This window comes from Sinocyclocheilus anshuiensis, unplaced genomic scaffold (genome assembly GCF_001515605.1).
Source record: "Sinocyclocheilus anshuiensis isolate Anshui unplaced genomic scaffold, SAMN03320099.WGS_v1.1 scaffold708, whole genome shotgun sequence".
In the NCBI taxonomy this organism is placed as follows: domain Eukaryota; kingdom Metazoa; phylum Chordata; class Actinopteri; order Cypriniformes; family Cyprinidae; genus Sinocyclocheilus; species Sinocyclocheilus anshuiensis.
Window position 1 is genome coordinate 1,228,644 of NW_015555881.1, and position 18,069 is coordinate 1,246,712.

At 35.0% G+C, this 18,069-nt stretch overlaps 1 pseudogene; it reads left to right on the forward strand.

Annotated features, from left to right (window-relative positions):
- Positions 1-2,777: 2,777 nt before the first annotated feature.
- Positions 2,778-18,069, forward strand: part of LOC107675700 (potassium channel subfamily T member 1-like) — a 19,943-nt pseudogene continuing 4,651 nt past the window's right edge.

An 18,069-nucleotide genomic window follows, 5' to 3' on the forward strand; every position in this document is an offset into this window, starting at 1 on the left:
TTTAAATCGTAAAGCGCGCGATGCCTGAGGCTCTGGCTCGTGAGGAAGATACAGTGGCAGCGACGTTTCCGTCCTCGCACCGCGCGCCTGAGGTAAAGTGCGCGCACAGATGTCCTCAGAACCAAGTTTGAAATTTTTATCACATTTATCATAATTTCAAAATCTTTGTCGTTTTCACTTTCTTTATTTTTTTTAAACTACATTCCAAATTCCCTGTGAGAACGTGTTAGAGTAACAATATCTGTTGTAAATTTATTATGGTACATTTTTATATTGGTCGTTGGTAATGCAGTTTTTAAAATATAGTTATTTTATTATACCCTCAAAACGTCACAGGCTTTTCTTTAGAATATTTTTTTTCTGTGTCTTTTCTCTTTGTTAGTCCAAGATGTGGGGGCAGAGGGGTGGTCTTAAATGCGCAGGACCTCGAGATGACCGCTGGAGCATCTGTGGTTCCATCCCTTCAAACCTACTTCCGGTTCCGAGACCTGTTGCTAGGAGACCAGACATTTCATGATGACATGCATAGTGATTTTATTACCAGTGCTAGGTACTAACTGGTTACATCTGGATTAAGTAATTATATAACATTTTAAAATGCTCATAATCAGATTACAGGTACTTTTTATAGACTACATGATTACATAGTATTCACACAATGGCAGAAATTTATTTATGATTTATTGAGCCACCCTAATTATTTTTTTTTCTACCTTAAATTTTCTTTTTTTTTTTAATTCTACCACTTATATACATTTGGAAAGTCTTCCAGTTTTGTGGAACTGATCCAGCCACTAGTTCACATTCACAAACCCTGAACGAACGTAATGTTTAATTCATGTCATGATGTTGATAACAAAGAATGGCATAGATTTTCTTATAAGTTAGGTCAAAAGTAATTAAAAAGTAATCAGAATACATTACCTAATTTGTGTAATCCAATAAATTACCGTAATTTATAATCAGTAATGGACTACAATTTGTTAGTAATCTCTCCAGCACTGTTTATTACCCAGTTTTACCACTACTTCACCTGCAACGTCAAACCTGTTTCATTGAAGGCCAGCAGTCAGAATTACATCCAAAAGACCAGCAGATACAATGAAATAATGTTTGTTTAGCTTTAACCTGACAGACAATACAATGGGCGAAATAATACAAGAACGATAGGTTAGTCAACTCCATAGTAGCCTACTTAGACTCTCTGTGGTCATTAAAAATCCCAGGATGTCTTTCGAAAAGAGTAGAGGTGTGACCTCGGCATCCTGGCCAAATTTGCCCATTGGCCTCTGATCATCATGGCCTCCTAACCATCCCTATATCTGTCTCCTCTCCACCAATAAGCTGGTGTGTGGTGGGCGTTCTGGCGCACTATGGCTGCCGTCGCATCATCCAGGTGGATGCTGCACACTGGTGGTGGATGAGGAGATCCCCCCTGACAATGTAAAGCGCTTTGAGTGCCTAGAAAAGCGCTATATAAATGTAATGAATTATTATTATTATTATTATTACTTACCGACATCACAAAAAAAGATTAGAAGTTGAGGGCAGATGCACAATTCAGTTTTCACAATTTCAGTATTCAATGGAGGAGAGTAGTATGTCCGAATTCATCGTATTCGCAAAACAGTAGATGAAAAGTATCCGGATAGCCTACTAAGTGCGCATTCGTTGGACACTTACTATCCCATGAGGCCACTGGAGAGTACTTGTGAATGGTTGTGAAGTGAAGCAACTAACGCTGTAGATCACATGACCATAATCAACATGGCGGATGTGGTACGTCCGAATTTGATTCATATTACCCATATTCATACTACATATATAGAACATACTTTTTTAATGGTTGCAAAGTATATTCAAATGTAGCACCTGCTCAAACAGTATATGATTTCAGATGCACCGAGAGTGCTTGTATTGCATGTAAAGTAAGCAATTGCACTGCAACATGCTAAAAACATGTTGTAAAACCTTGCCAACCACCTAGAACGTTCTAGGATCATGGTGGTGAGTTTTGCATCAGCATACACCACAGAAAATATAAAAATCTAGTCATGTTTGCATGTTTTTTAACTGCTGAACAAGAGAACGACAACGTATTTTCTTGACTATTTGATTCTGGCAAATCTTGAATGTTTGAAGAAAAAGTCTTATCGTGTGAGTGTGTGGGTGCACACAGCCACATCTCTGCAGATCGACAGAAATAGCTTCTTGAGCAGGTTATTATCTGTAATTTCCTGAGAACAGGAGGGAGAGAGAGGGTGGGCACTGCGGAAAGGTGGACAGCGGGAATAAGCCAAAGAATTGCTCATTTGACTGACATTTAAATTGTCTATTGGTTTTGAGTTTGAGTTGCTCCTTCATTCAAAGTTCTCTTTGTAAACACATTGTGGTATCTCTACATACACTTGTGTGACTTTCCACCATCACAAAGACATACATGCTTGAGGCATGTTGCTATGACGACAGTCATTCATTATACAAAAACATGCATAAGCTTTATGCATTAACAGAATGCATATAATGGTAGGTTTGCCACAGCTGTTGTGCATGTCAAAAACGTCCAACTTATGCCTGTATTCAACAAAGAGATGCTAGTGAAACTACTATACAATTAAAGTACATTGAGACATACACGACAGAGAGAAACCAAGCAGAACTCTGGCAGTGAAGCGCACGCTTGCTCACCTGCAATCAAGAGCGTGTGGGTGGGTTATTTTGAACCGTGCCGCTATAGCCAGCTCAGATCTCCGCACATCCTCTGGGTTTTCTCTGTTATGGAAGAGAAGAATGCAGTGCCGTCCTGGGTTAACCCGGCTCTGGTCAACTGGAGGCTGGACTCTTTTGGTAGCGATGCCGGGCAGAGGTAGGATACGACGTCTCTAAGAGTCACTGCAGTCTGTGCATGTTTGAATAAGTGGAAACGTTCACTGAGTCTGGCTTATTTGCTGTTTTCCTGAATCTGGAACGCTGTAGTGGATTCCAGGTGCTGATGAGTGCTGCACTTTTCAGCTGTCAAAGTTTTTTAGTATTCTTTCTAAGATTAATTATTTGTCACTATTTCCAGTTTCACAGTGTTTATACATAAACCACGCTAAATACTATCACCCATGAATTTTCTAGCAGAAACATATGGAATATTTAGGACACGACATTGTGCCAGGGGTCGTAATGTTGATGGCTTCGTCTCACTTTATGACGGCAAATAAAACCACAGCTCCTGTGGTCTCCATGGGAACTGGCAGACACATCGCATCTCCAGTGAAGATGTCTGGGATTGTAATGTAGAGAATTGCCCTTAGTGCTGAACTATGTAAACAGAGTAAAACATGGTGCTGGAAAGAATAAAAAGAGTCTTCATGCGTCAAAACATCACTGATCAGTTTTACACCCACATGCACAGGAAAACTCACACATAACGGCACATATAGAGATGACATTATATAACATGATTTATGCATTGTAATCACTTACATCAATATCTACATGAGTGTTTGATGCATAGTGTGTCTGATTTTTAATAACATCAAGATTTCAGGTTCAAATGTGTGCATATTTCACCATTTTAATCAGATTTTGCTTTTACTACTTCATTTAAAATAGTACTAGTATATGCATGCATGATGATAATTATAAAGTAATTCACAAAATGCTGTTTAAAACAGTTTTAGATGGAGTTTAGCATGTCACACCACAGGACTTGTCAACTTTCTAAAAGTATTTCAACTACCCACATGCACGAATACACACTTTCACCCACACTGACTATAAGGCAGCACTGCTGGCAGATCCACCTTTACTTATGTAAAGCTTTCATGATAAAGCAAGCATTTCTTTTCCCACTTTTCTTTTCTCTCCTATTGTCTGCCTATATATTGCCAGTACAGTTGACTGAAACCATGTCTTTGACCTCATGATTTGTTGTGCTTTGTAAATAAAGTTATTACAGTGTCCCCAAAAGGTATTGGAACAGTTAAGTCACTTTAAAACCATGTGTCAATAGTTATGTTTCCATCCATGTATTTTTATGTAAATTTTGTAATATTGCATAACAAATACTGGATAGTAACAGCAAGATGCACATAAAATCTTAAAATATGCATAAAAAATTAATTGGAGGGATATTTTTTTTTTTATCTGTTAAGAAAACATACACATAAACTTAGATGGAAACATTTATCGAATAAGTTCCTGGATGAGCAACAAAAATGTGTCTTTGCCTCAACAGATCATGTGATTGGATAACTGACTAACCAGCAGACCAATATCCTTGCTCACCATCTAAAATATTATTTTAGTCATTCTAAAATGACTGAGCCAAAGTTTGTCGTCATAATTATTTGTTGTAATTTTCTCACACGAATGCATTCCCAAACAGAAGATAACATCGTTTGTCATTCGTTTCGTCAGCAGCGTTTATCTCAGCATTCATCTGCATGCTCTGAGGCGCAAGTAATTATGTAGGAAAAAAGAGGCTTCGCCCGGTGCAGCAATTCTTTATTATTTTATTACTGATACTTTGTTCTCTTGAACACATGGGATGGAAATGGTGCTGTATTCGCAAATGTTTTAAAACAAAATTCCAGTTTTTCCAAGTTTAATTAAGTTAATGTCACAATCATTCAGTTGTGATTTTAGTCAGTGATTTGTTGACTGGTTATTGGACATATATTTTTTTTCCCCTGCAGGGTCCATGTGGAGTTTTATGTGGATGAGAACACGTTTAAAGAGAGACTCAAACTTTTCTTTATCAAAAACCAAAGATCCAGTAAGTCTGCCTGAACTGTACATATTTACCTCTGAACCTTTAATCGTAACTTTTAACCTGTCATCTGTACGTCTATTTTATGGCCCGTTAATGCACTGACCTTTCACCTCCAGGTTTAAGGATCCGAATATTTAACTTCTGTCTGAAGCTTTTGACATGTGTTCTTTACATTATACGAGTCATGACAGACAATCCGGCCCAGCTCCGCCACACATGGTAAGAACTGTTGTTTTGAAGGGATAGTTCACCCAAAAATGAAAATTTGCTGTTAATTTACTCACCCTCGGGCCATCCAAAATGTAGGTGACTTTTTCTCTTCAGTAGAACAGTAAATAAGAATATTATCTGAAACGGTGGTCTTTGGTGAAATTTAATTACTTCAGTTTTGATAAAGATTTTTATCTTCAAGTGAGTGGCACTGCAATTGGCTCTATTTTTGCCCCGAATTATGCTAATTAATACAAAAAAAAAAATTATTGAGAAGGTATGTATATAATAACCTTTCTACAGGATGTTTCTAATATTATGATGTGTTACATCATTGATTGTGATTGGTAATGATGTATCATTGCAGTGATTGGTCATTTGTTGTTTTAAATGAGGTTCAGCCTGAATATTTTTTGTATACCTGATGAAGGTCATATGACCAAATGTTGTTAATAAAATATATATGTGCAAGTATTGATAGTGTGCGGGACTGTTGAGTTTTTTGTCCTTGGTCATTCATAAAATGCAAGTCAATGGCTACTGTCACTTGAGAGGAAAATACAGGCAAGACAAAATTAATACCCATGGCTCCTGGTGATATATTGAGGTCTTATGAAGTGAAACGATCAGTCTGTGCAAGAAAGTAAACATTATTTACAACATTATTACCTGTAATCCATAATTAATTTTGTCTTGCCTGTATATGCTTTTTTGACTCTCATGTGACAGCAGCCATTGACTTGCATCTTATGAATCACCAAGGGCCACAGTTTCAGCTAAAACTCTTCTCTAGTGTTCTACTGAAGATAAAAATCACCTACATCTCGGATGGCCTGAGGATGAGTAGTTTACAGCAAATTTTCATTTTTGGATGAACTATCTCTTTAATGTTTGCGAGTGTAAAATGGCTTATAGAGCATGATTACTGTAAGTAATTTTTGCTGGTATTGGAGAATATTTTTAATATTCAAAGAAAGTTAGTGAATCATTTCATATGCTGCAGTAAATTCCCCTATAGATTGATGTGTCACAGTAAGCGACCCACACCTCCTCTCTCTACAGCATCAACTGCAACAGCACCACGCAGACCAACGAGATCAACTGGTGAGACAAACCATCAGCGTCAATATGCAGATGTGATTTGGGGTTGATTTCATACTTCTAATTTATTCGCTCTAATCGGTCTCTTTCTCCCAGGGAGCTGATATTCTGGGTAGACAGAAAAGTACCAGCATGGGCCATTCAGGTGAGTCCAAAGAAAAGCAAACACTTTACACTTTGCAATAAGGTTTCATTTGTTAATATTAGTTAATTATATTGGTTAATATAAACAATACGTATACAGCATGTATTAATCATAGTTTATGTTAAGTCCAACATTTACTATTAAACTATTATTAAAATCAAAAGTTGTGTCTGTTTACATTAGTTAATGCTCTGTGAACTAACATGAACATTTTTATTAACTAACATTAACTAAGGTTAATAAATGTTAAAAAAAATATATAATGTTCATTGTTAGTTTATTTTATTTAATGTATTAACTAATGTTAACAAATGAGGCCTTATTGTAAAGCATTGCCATTTATATTTAAATGTAATTATTTAGCCTTCAAAACACTGCTTCATGAAGCTATGAAACATTTACAAATCTTTTGTTTTGAATCAGTGGTTCAGAATCAAACTGCCAGGTCATGTGATTTCAGCAAACAAGGCTTTGCTTCGAAAATATTTCAAGCCGTTACACTGGAAAAAAAAATTGGTGTAGAAACAATTTCCACTTAGAAATTGCCAGTAAATTTCACAAATAATTACATAGAAATGGCAAGTAACACATTGAATTAAACATGAAATTTTGTAGCTGAAAGACTGAATTTTTTTTTTTTGTAAAACATACTCCAAATAATCTTTATTTATAAATTAAAAAAATGATCTAGTGAACCCACGAATGAGTGTCTAATGGTTTTAACTGATCTCAGGTCAGTTTTATAATATAGGTTCATTTTAATTAAGTTAATGAATTTTAATTTTAAGGAGAATGATACTTAATTGCTTTTAATTGAACTAGTTTAACAAGTACTGCCTAATAACACACAAAACAAAGACTACAAATTAATAAAACACACATTTTACAGAACCTTCATATTTAATGCTATTGAATTATTTGTAGATTACATTTAAAGGGAGATTACACTTTTATGTCAACATTTGCTATTGGTTTGTTAAAGCAGCACTATGTAACTTTTGGCACTCTAGCGGTTAATAAACAGAACTGCACACATCCCGCGGAAGAACATTCCAACCAGAGCTACTTCTCTAAGTTTATGTCTATGGCGATTCACGCAGGTATGTGTTACTCCGCAGCGGTGACGACCCGACCAGGCTACAATAGTCCAAATATAAGTACTTATTATAAGTGTACCGTAGTGATTCGGAATAAGACAAAAAAGTGATTCGGTATAAAGACAAAAAATAGTGCTGCTTTTAAAGGTGTCATACCAATTTTTGTTGCATAATTTTGACCAGCAGGTGGCACCAGCCTGTAGTGTTTCACATTATAAAGCATGTGCACTACTCAGGATAGCTCTTGAAATTCAGTACTGCAGTTATTTTTGGCTTCTGTATAGTAAAATACTTGTGTTTTTCATCTAAATGAGTAAGTGTAATGTCCTGTGAGATGAAATTTCGCTCTTGGCTGTTTGTTTCTGCACATTTTTTTCCTCAGGTGATTGTAGCATCCATCAGTTTCATGGAGGCCATGTTGCTAATGTACCTCAGCTACAAGGTGAGTTTGTGCATATGTGCAATGTGTGAACGTGTTTATTGATTTTTCACACTCAGTTTGTTCTGAATCTGAGACTAGAAGTGTCTAGTTACTGCTGTTTGTTTGACACAGCACTGTAAAACCACAACTACTGGTTCCTGATGTTCCAGACAGATTGTTTCTGAGTGCATGTGTTTTTTCAGGGTAATATATGGGAGCAGATATTTCCGGTGTTTTTCCTGTTGGAGATGCTAAATACTGTCCCTTTCATCATAACGGTAAGAACGAAGCATCTTCAGAAGCATCCCAAAGTACATCTGATAATGAAGTCTGACCCGTTTGACTCTTCCTCTGTGTCAGATCTTCTGGCCTCCCCTCAGAAACCTGTTTATCCCTGTGTTTCTCAACTGCTGGCTGGCCAAGTGTGCTCTGGAGAGCATGATAGTGAGTTTTAACCATTCCCAAATGAACCCACACCAGTGTCTATGCAGTGCTGTACAGAAACCAGACGATATGTGTGTGTTACAGAATGATCTGCACCGGGCCATTCAGAGAACACACTCTGCCATGTTCAACCAGGTCCTCATTCTTATCTGCACTCTCTTATGTCTCGTTTTCACTGGGTAAGAATCATTTTTATCTGGTTTAGGGCTGGGTGATATATCCAAAAATGTATATAATGATATTCTTTACATTTTTGGTCAATCAATATGCACATTTTTCAATTTAAAATATGGTAATTAAACATGTTTAAATCTCATTTACTTCATGTTTAAAATCCAAACAAGAAATAAAGCTGCTTTAGTTTTAGAAAACAAGTATTTGCAAACTTCTCCATTCACCAATTCATGTTACTGGAGACTTTTTGATCAAGATTGGTTGTTATTTTTTATTATGAATTTAGTTTTGTTTTTATATACCGTCTTCTTCAGCACATGCCTTTTTATTTTGTTATTATTGTATTTTTAATGTAATTGTATTTTTGTATTAATAATTACATTTGTTATTTTTTATTAGAAATTTAGTTTTATATTTACTGTCTCAGCACACATCATTTTATAGTAAAGATTTTGTAATTTTTGTATTTTATTTGTTTGATTAACTTTTTTTGTTAATAGCTGAATTTGTTATTTTTTATTAACAATTTTGCTTTTATCTACTGTAAATAGTTTTTTATTTAATTTTATTATTATGTGAAATTGCTTTATATTAAAATTAAGTTTTTTTTATTTACTGTCTCTTTCAGCAAATTATTTTATTGTCAATATAATTTTAATTTAATTTAATTTAATTTTTCTTATTAATATTTGAAATTATTTTTATTCAGTGTAATTTTTATTTACTTATTTATTTACTTATATAAATTGTATTTGTATGATTTAATTTTTTATTAAAAATGACATCTTTTATTTTTTTAATGTATTTTATTTACAAAATAAATTGAGTTTAATTTTGAGAATTTATTCATTCAGTTACATAGCTTCTATTGACAGCAGCAGTTCAAGCGCTAGCAGAAAAGCTGGCAACAGCATCTAAGGAGGGCGGAGCTTAAAGACCAGCCCCTCCCTGCCATGTAACTTGTAAAACCACAATAAAAAAATATATATTTCTGCCGATTTTATTGCTTCAACGGGTATATCACCCACCTCTACCTATCACATCTGCTTCTTCTTCTTCTCTGTCTGTCATCACCTACACTAAAGTCTTTCTGTCTCTTTCAGCACATGTGGTATCCAGCATTTAGAGCGTGCTGGTAAGAAGAGTCTGTCTCTCTTTAACGCTTTGTATTTTTGCATCGTGACCTTCTCTACGGTGGGCTTCAGCGATGTGACACCACAGATCTGGCCGTCTCAGCTGCTGGTGGTGGTGATGATCTGTGTGGCCCTGGTGGTGCTGCCTCTACAGGTCAGAGGAATCAAGCACTTTTTTACATTTATCAAAACAATGATAATTAAACACTATTTAAATCCACTCGCCTTCATTTTTTCAAATCCAAACAAGAAATAAAACTTCTCTAGTTTCAGAAAAACAAGTATTTGCAAACCGCTTACTGGAGACTTTTTCAAGTCAAGATAGTCATTTTATTGTTTGATAATTTATATTGTTTTAAAATGTAATTTCAGTTTGTCATTTCTTATTTTTTTTATTAAAAATATATATTTTTTTTATAGTCTATCTACTCAAATACTGACTTGACTATGAGCACAGCAAATTATCTAAGCATGTTTTTTACTCACCTAATTTTAAAATAATGTAAAGATTATTTTAGTATTTTTTAATTGTTATTTTTATTATTATAACAGATGAATTTATTTTCTTTATTAAAAGTTACATTTTATTTACTGTCTTTTTCAGAACATGAAAAACATCAAGATTATTTTTCTTTTTTATTGTATTTGTTTGATTTAATTGTATTTTTATTAATAATTGAATTTTTATAATTGAGTTTTTTTATTTACTTTAAGTATTTTTTTCTTTCACTTTTAAAAACAAAACAAGAAATAAAGCTTCTGTAGTTTCATAAAAACAAGTATTTGCAAACCACTCCATTCACCAATTTCATTTTTTTCAAGTCAATATTGCCATTTTATTGTTAAGATAATTTTTTAAAAATTGTATTTGTTTAATTTAATTTAAGTTTTTATTAATAATTAAATGTATTTCACATTAAAAGTTTAGTTTTTTATTCTCTTTTTTAGCACATGCCATTTTATCATCAAAATGATTTTTCTTTTTTTCTTTTTTCTTTTTTTTATTATTATTATTATTATTTATTTATTTTTTTAATTATTATTATTTGAATTAATTCAAAAACTTGTTTTATTTATTGTCATTAATTAATTAATTAATTGTATTTTGAGTCTGTCTACTCAAATACTGACTTGGCTATGCCAATGATCTTTCAAAGTATTTTTTGTTTTTATCATGTGTCTTTTTATTCTTCCCTGGCTGTAGTTTGAGGAGTTGATCTAACTGTGGATGGAAAGGCAGAAATCCGGAGGAAACTACAGCAGACATCGAGCTCAGACAGAGAGACATGTGGTCTTATGTGTCAGTACTCTCAAAATCGGCCTACTCATGGACTTTCTCAACGAATTCTACGCTCATTTTTATTCTTCCCTGGCTGTAGTTTGAGGAGTTGATCTATCTGTGGATGGAAAGGCAGAAATCCAGAGGAAACTACAGCAGACATCGAGCTCAGACAGAGAGACATGTGGTCTTATGTGTCAGTACTCTCAAAATCGGCCTACTCATGTACTTTCTCAACGAATTCTACGCTCACCCACACACACAGGTGTGTATTCTGTCTGTGTGTATTTAATCAGTTCAGAATGACTTTTCCATCCATCTTGTCTGATGTTTACTGTATCTTGTTCTAGTTTGATCGCATGTTGTTGTGTTTGTGCATGTTTAGGATTATTACGTGGTCATCTTGTGTCCATGTGAGGTGGATGTCCAGGTGAGGAGGATTTTGCAGATCCCACTGTGGTCGCAGAGGGTCATCTACCTTCAAGGCTCTGCCCTCAAAAACCAGGATTTACTCAGAGCCAAGTGAGTGACAGCCTCACTGCCCAATCACAGCATTTGCCTATGCATACGTGGATTTGCATATGGTCTTATTTGTTTTTCATAGGGTTGCAACAACTAATGGATAAAATGTATTAAAAACTGATCATTGGTCGGTAGTAGTTGATTCTGTGCTCTTATATACTTGTATTCCAAGTCTGTCCCCACAGAATTTATCTCACTTTTTGTTTTATACAATACAGTTTTCTGATTGTTCGAAGGAGAGCGAGATGTGCAATAGCATGAATTTTGGCTTCTGTGATTGGTCGCTTTTGTTCTGTAGGATGGATGATGCAGAAGCATGTTTCATTCTTAGCAGCAGGAATGAAGCTGATCGCATGGCAGCAGTGAGTGTTCACATAAATCACTAACCTTTTATTTAGCATTCATGTGTATTAGTAAAGCTATACATATCAGTATTTTTTAAATAAAAAGATGTCATACAGATTATAATATTACACTAGAATACCTAGATTTAGGGCTGCACGATTAATCGAATGTGATTATCATGCGCATCTCGTCAATAAAGCCGGTTCTGTGATTAGTAGTAAATCTCCAGCACGTGCTTTCAGATGGAGCGGCATTTACTACACAGAGCCGTAGTTCACTGACCAGCTACGCAAAATCGCATTCATAATCGCAGACGATTTAAAGGTATACTTTATTATAATAAACATTATAATAAGACGAACTCAGATGAACCATATATTGTCGCAGTCATGTGTTTATTAGTCACGTTGAATTAGTCAAAGCAGTTAAATCTTCTGTTTATTCAGCAATCGCTTTAGGGATTTCCTGGGTTTCTTCAGCAGGGCGTATTTGAAGTTTCAGCGCGAGAGCGCCCTCTGGCCTTCGGATGGAGATTTACTGCTCATCACAGAACCGTGCTTCACTGAAAGATGCGCATGACAATGGCAGCTTCTGCCAAATCGTGATTTATCACCTTTGCGATTTAATTTTCGATTAATTGTGCAGCCCTAGAATAATATCTCAGAATTTGCATCCGATCTTATGTCATGTGAAGAGCAGAGCAGTGTGTTTTCTAGGGATGTAACAGATTTTTTACCAATTATCACAAACAGAATATTTCATTAAACAATCCAATACACAATAAAAAACAAAAACAGAAAAGAAAGATGCAGAAAGAAAGAAAAAATAAAGTGCACACAACATAATCTACAATAACTAAATAAATAAAATTACTAATTTAACAACATTAAAGTACAGTCAGATGGTATCATTTGTGTTACGCATTCAATCCAGTCAGTTTATCAAATGTATATACAGAGGTAATAAACATATTGACTGGTATTGATTTATTGACAGGATCACCAGACTATTCTGAGGGCTTGGGCTGTGAAAGACTTCGCTCCGAACTGCCCTCTTTACGTCCAGATTCTCAAACCCGAAAACAAATTCCATGTTAAGTTTGCCGGTACTAATTTGCCTTTATTTCCACATTCTTTTTCTGAATATTGCTCACTCTTTCTGCATTATGTATTTCTTTTCTCCTTACTTTCATTCTCTATATCATTTGAAGCCCTTGGATGACTCATATTCGTAATCGTCAGCCATCTTGGCTCTGAGCAGAATGCCTGTTTCTTCCTGCAGATCATGTAGTGTGTGAAGAAGAGTTCAAATATGCCATGTTGGCTCTGAACTGTCTGTGTCCGGCCACCTCTACGCTGATCACTTTACTGGTCCACACATCTCGCGGACAGTGAGTCGCCACTCTCTTATCGCGCTTAAAAGTGAAGTGTGTTATTTCTGTGCTAAGAATATTGACTGTTTTCAGACAGGTTTCCCAAACACACCTGTAGTCATGACCTTGTTTTTTTCAGCACGTCTTTTTATTGTCAGAATATTTTGATATTTTTTAAATTGTATTTGTTTAATTTTATTTTTTATAAAAAAAAATATTTTTATTTACTAAATGAATAGAGTTTTATTTTAAGAATTAGTTTACTTAATTTTATAACTTCCCTGGTAATACCATGTTTTTTTAAACACTATCTTGAAAACTTGGGGTCAAATTTTGGGGTTACGTTTTTTTGTTGTTGTTGATCCGATTGTTTTTTTGTTTTACTCAGTAAAGATGCATTAAATTGATCAAAAGTGACAGTAAAGACATTTATATTGTTGAAAAATATTTATATTTAGAATGATTTCTGAAGGATCATGTGACACTGAAGACTGGAGTAATGATGCTGAAAATTCAGCTTTGATCACAGGAATAAATTACATTTTAAAATATATTCAAATAGAAAACAGCTTATTTAAACAGCAAAAAATATTTCACAGTATTACCAGTTTTACTGTATTTTCATTAAATAAATGCAGTCTTGGTAAGCTAAAGAGTCTTCCTTCAAAAACTTTTTAAAAATGTTACCAACCCCAAACTTTTGAACACTAGTCTCGTTATAATCAAGTTCTGTTAAACCTGCAATTAGTATATCTTAGCCTATGTTTGATAAATTCACCTGACAAATGAAAATTTAATGGAAAAATAGTTCAGTAACATGTTAAATCCTTTTCAGAGAAGGCCAGCAGTCTCCAGAGCAGTGGCAGAGGATGTACGGCCGTTGCTCGGGTAATGAGGTGTATCATATCCGTCTGGGTGACAGCATGTTCTTCAGAGAGTACAACAGCAAAAGCTTCACCTACGCGGCCTTTCACGCTCACAAGAAGTAGGTTTATACTTTTTTTGAAACATATTAAATGTGTTTACACTTGTGCTGTCAGGCTATTTTGATTTGTTTGGGTGTGTAGATACGGTGTGTGTCTGATTGGTGTGAAGAGAGAAGATAACAAAAGCATCTTGTTGAACCCTGGACCGCACCACATCATGTCTGCCAGCGACACCTGTTATTACATCAACATCACAAAGGAGGAAAACTCTGCCTTCATCTTTAGACAGGAAGAAGATCAGGGAAAGGGGCGGGGCCACTGTGACATTTTAAATCTGGCCTGCCTGTTCATAGCATCATCGCTAGCATGGGTGAGCGAGAACGGATAGAAGAGAGACAGGAGGTTGTCAGAGGTCGGTTTATAACCGTTTGATTGTTTTTAGGAACAGTTGCCATGGATTTTCAGACCAGTCCCACTGAGAGTGCTGTCAAACTGGCTCCGCCTCCGGAGAACGAACAAGGAAGCCGCCGCCCAAGCATAGCGCCCGTTCTGGAGCTCGCTGACTCCGCCTCCTTGCTGCCATGTGATCTGCTCAGTGACCAATCAGAGGATGAGGCCGGACAGTCAGATGAAGATGTAACAGTTAATGAGTGAGTTAGCTCCTAATTCAGATTCAAAGGGGTGTTGTGGTTTATCTCAACTTCACAAGCAAAGTAAGTGTATAAGGTTTTTTAAGAATATGTTATAACCGTTTGATTGTTTTTAGGAACGGTTGCCATGGATTTTCAGACCAGTCCCACTGAGAGTGCTGTCAAACTGGTTCCGCCTCCGGAGAACGAACAAGGAAGCCGCCGCCCAAGCATAGCGCCCGTTCTGGAGCTCGCTGACTCCGCCTCCTTGCTGCCATGTGATCTGCTCAGTGACCAATCAGAGGATGAGGCCGGACAGTCAGATGAAGATGTAACAGTTAATGAGTGAGTTAGCTCCTAATTCAGATTCAAAGGGGTGTTGTGGTTTATCTCAACTTCACAAGCAAAGTAAGTGTATAAGGTTTTTTAAGAATATGATTTATGAAACCGAAAGGGAAAAGGGTAATTTTATGGTGTTTTTTGTCCATTGTTTTTGAGTTTTGGCAGCCACTGATGACTGTTGGCTGTCAGTTAAGAGTAGGGTTGCACAATTAACCGAAATAAAACTGAAATCATTTAATGTTTAAAAAATGAAGAAATGAAGACTTCAAATTTTGCAGTGGTATTGTAAAAGAAAATGCTAGATTTTTTTATTTTACTGTAAAATATGATGATAGTAATCTTTTTTATTTTTGTTTAATATTTTTTTACTTTTAGTAATAATAATCATAATAAAATAAGAAAAATAAAATAATTATTTTACAGTACAGTAAGAGTAATAATAGTTATCTTATTTAGTTACATTTTTTGTGGTTGTATTTATATAATATTAATATACATTTAGTTATATTGATATGTTTTTTTATTATTATTAATAATAATAATAATTTTATCTTAAAGTACAATAATTGTACAGTACTCATTTTACAGTATAATAAGAGTAATAATTATTTAATATTTAAAATGATTATTTATTTATTTATTTTATAGTCATATTAATAATTCATTTATTGTACATATTGATATATAATCACAGAATGTTTGGCCCAATTGTGCAGCCCAACAAACATGAAAATCTGGAGTTTATTTCTGTTTTCAAAAATCACATTTTAAAGGGGTCATACGATGCTGCTGAAAAGAACATTATTTTGTGTATTTGGTGTAATGAAATGTGTTTATGCGGTTTAAGGTTCAATGCGTTATGCAAATCTTCCCACATAGTTATGTAGACATGTGGTAGCGTGTTAGAACGAGTCGTTTTAGGTAGGTGTGGCTGACTCTTAACTTTTATAAAGAATATCTCTTTGGATTTGAGACTTTAGTCTTTGCAACTTTACAGATCTTCTTTATGCACCAAGAGCTTGTAACACTCCAAAGAGAAAGGAAAAATTGAAATCGCATCATATGACCCCTTTAAATCGCAACATGCAAATCTGGAGTTTATTTTTCTTTCCAAAAATCACATTTTGAATCGCTGTATGGTTTTTTCATCAGACAAAATCACGGTCCTGTATCAGAGCATGTGCACATTCATCAAATTTTCTCCTTTTGTGTTCCACTGAAGAAGCGAAATGAAGCAAATGTTGATGTTTTTATGCAAACTAACCTGTTAGAGTGCATTTTCATATTAATTTCCTCAGATTTGTGAAAGGATACCCCCCAAACTCTCCATACATTGGGAGCTCCCCGACCCTTTGCCATCTCCTGCCCCAGAAAGCCCATTTCTGCTGTTTACGGCTTGATCAGGTGAGCACCAGCCTCCATGTGGTACGAATGTCGTCCAAATGTTGTATTCGCGTAATATGCATTGCACTGGACCACATCTGCATGTCATATTTGCTCCTCTAGAGCTGTGAGCATGTTTCCTTTGAAGACGCAAAAGCGTATGGCTTCAAAAACAAGCTAATCATTGTTTCTGCTGAGACGGCTGGAAATGGCCTTTACAACTTCATAGTGCCTTTAAGAGCCTATTACAGACCCAGACGGGAACTCAACCCTATAGTCCTGCTGCTAGACAACCTGTAAGCATATGCACACCCAGACCAACACATTCACCTCATGTGAGTTTCAATAGTGTTAGTAATGTTTTTCTACTTCCTGCAGACCTGATGACCACTTCCTTGAGGCCATTTCCTGCTTCCCAATGGTGTATTATATGGGTGGCACCATTGACAAGTACAGTTAGACCAAAAGAGTTCTCTTTGACTAGGGCTGCACGATTTGCAAAAAAATTGTGATTCTTTAATAAAAATTTCAGTTGCGATTAAACATGGCATTTACATGAAGAAAAGAGATGCACAATTTGGCCAAAATTGTTGCAATTATATATCAGTATAATAATAATAAACATAATATAATGATGATAATTATTATTACTATTAAACAAAAATAATAAATATTACTATTGTAATATTTCACTGTTAAAAAAAAAAAAGTATATAAATTAAAATAATGCATGGTGCATATATTTATTCAATTAAACCATGCACAATTTGGTGAAAAAATGTAGATTTTTCTAATAAAATTGTGATTGTGATTTAAAACGTGTTTTATATTTTAAAAAGGGCTGCACAATTTGGCCAATTGCTTTGTGATTGTGTATCACTATATAATATATATATATATAATTACATTCATATTTGATAAATAAATAATATAAATAAGTAATTAATATAATATATGATAATAATTATTATTAAAAAATATGTTATTATTGTTATATTTCACTGTTAAACAAAAAATTGTATTTAAGAAAAAATAATATAATAACAATTTTCAGTGCATATATTTAACAGCCACAGCCTTTGTGATTTCATAATTGCAATCATATCATGATTTTTTATTTTTTTTAATTTAAATTAATCGTATAGCCCTATCTTTGACAGCCAATTCAAATATATCCCTCTAGATGTTAATATCTCTGATTGGATGTTTGTGTGATTGACAGTTTGGACAGCCTATTGCAGTGTGGCATTCTGTATGCTGATAATCTAGTGGTGGTGGATAAAGAAAGCACTATGAGTGCAGAGGAGGACTATATGGCTGATGCTAAAACCATTGTCAACGTGCAGACCATGTTCAGGTGAGACTAGAACCAATGACCTGCAATCTGTGAGTAGAAATTTCAGTATCACCAGGGAATGTATGAACTAATAACATGCTTACATTGAATGCAAGGTAAGTTGTTTTGGATAAATGCGTTTGCCAAATGCATAAATGCAAATATAAATCTTATAATAGTCTAATTTTCTCTGTCTGAGTCTCTCCAGGTTGTTTCCAAGTCTCAGTATAATCACAGAACTGACTCACCCATCAAACATGAGATTCATGCAGTTCAGAGTGAAGGACTGTTACTCTCTTGCCCTGTCCAAACTAGAGAAGGTGAGAGATGGAGAGAGGAGAGCACATTTATGTTGCATTTATTTATGGAATACAGTAGTTCCCTTTCATGGGAACTTCGAACTGCGTCCTCTAGGGGTCGCTATGGGGAACGCCTCGTCGTGACC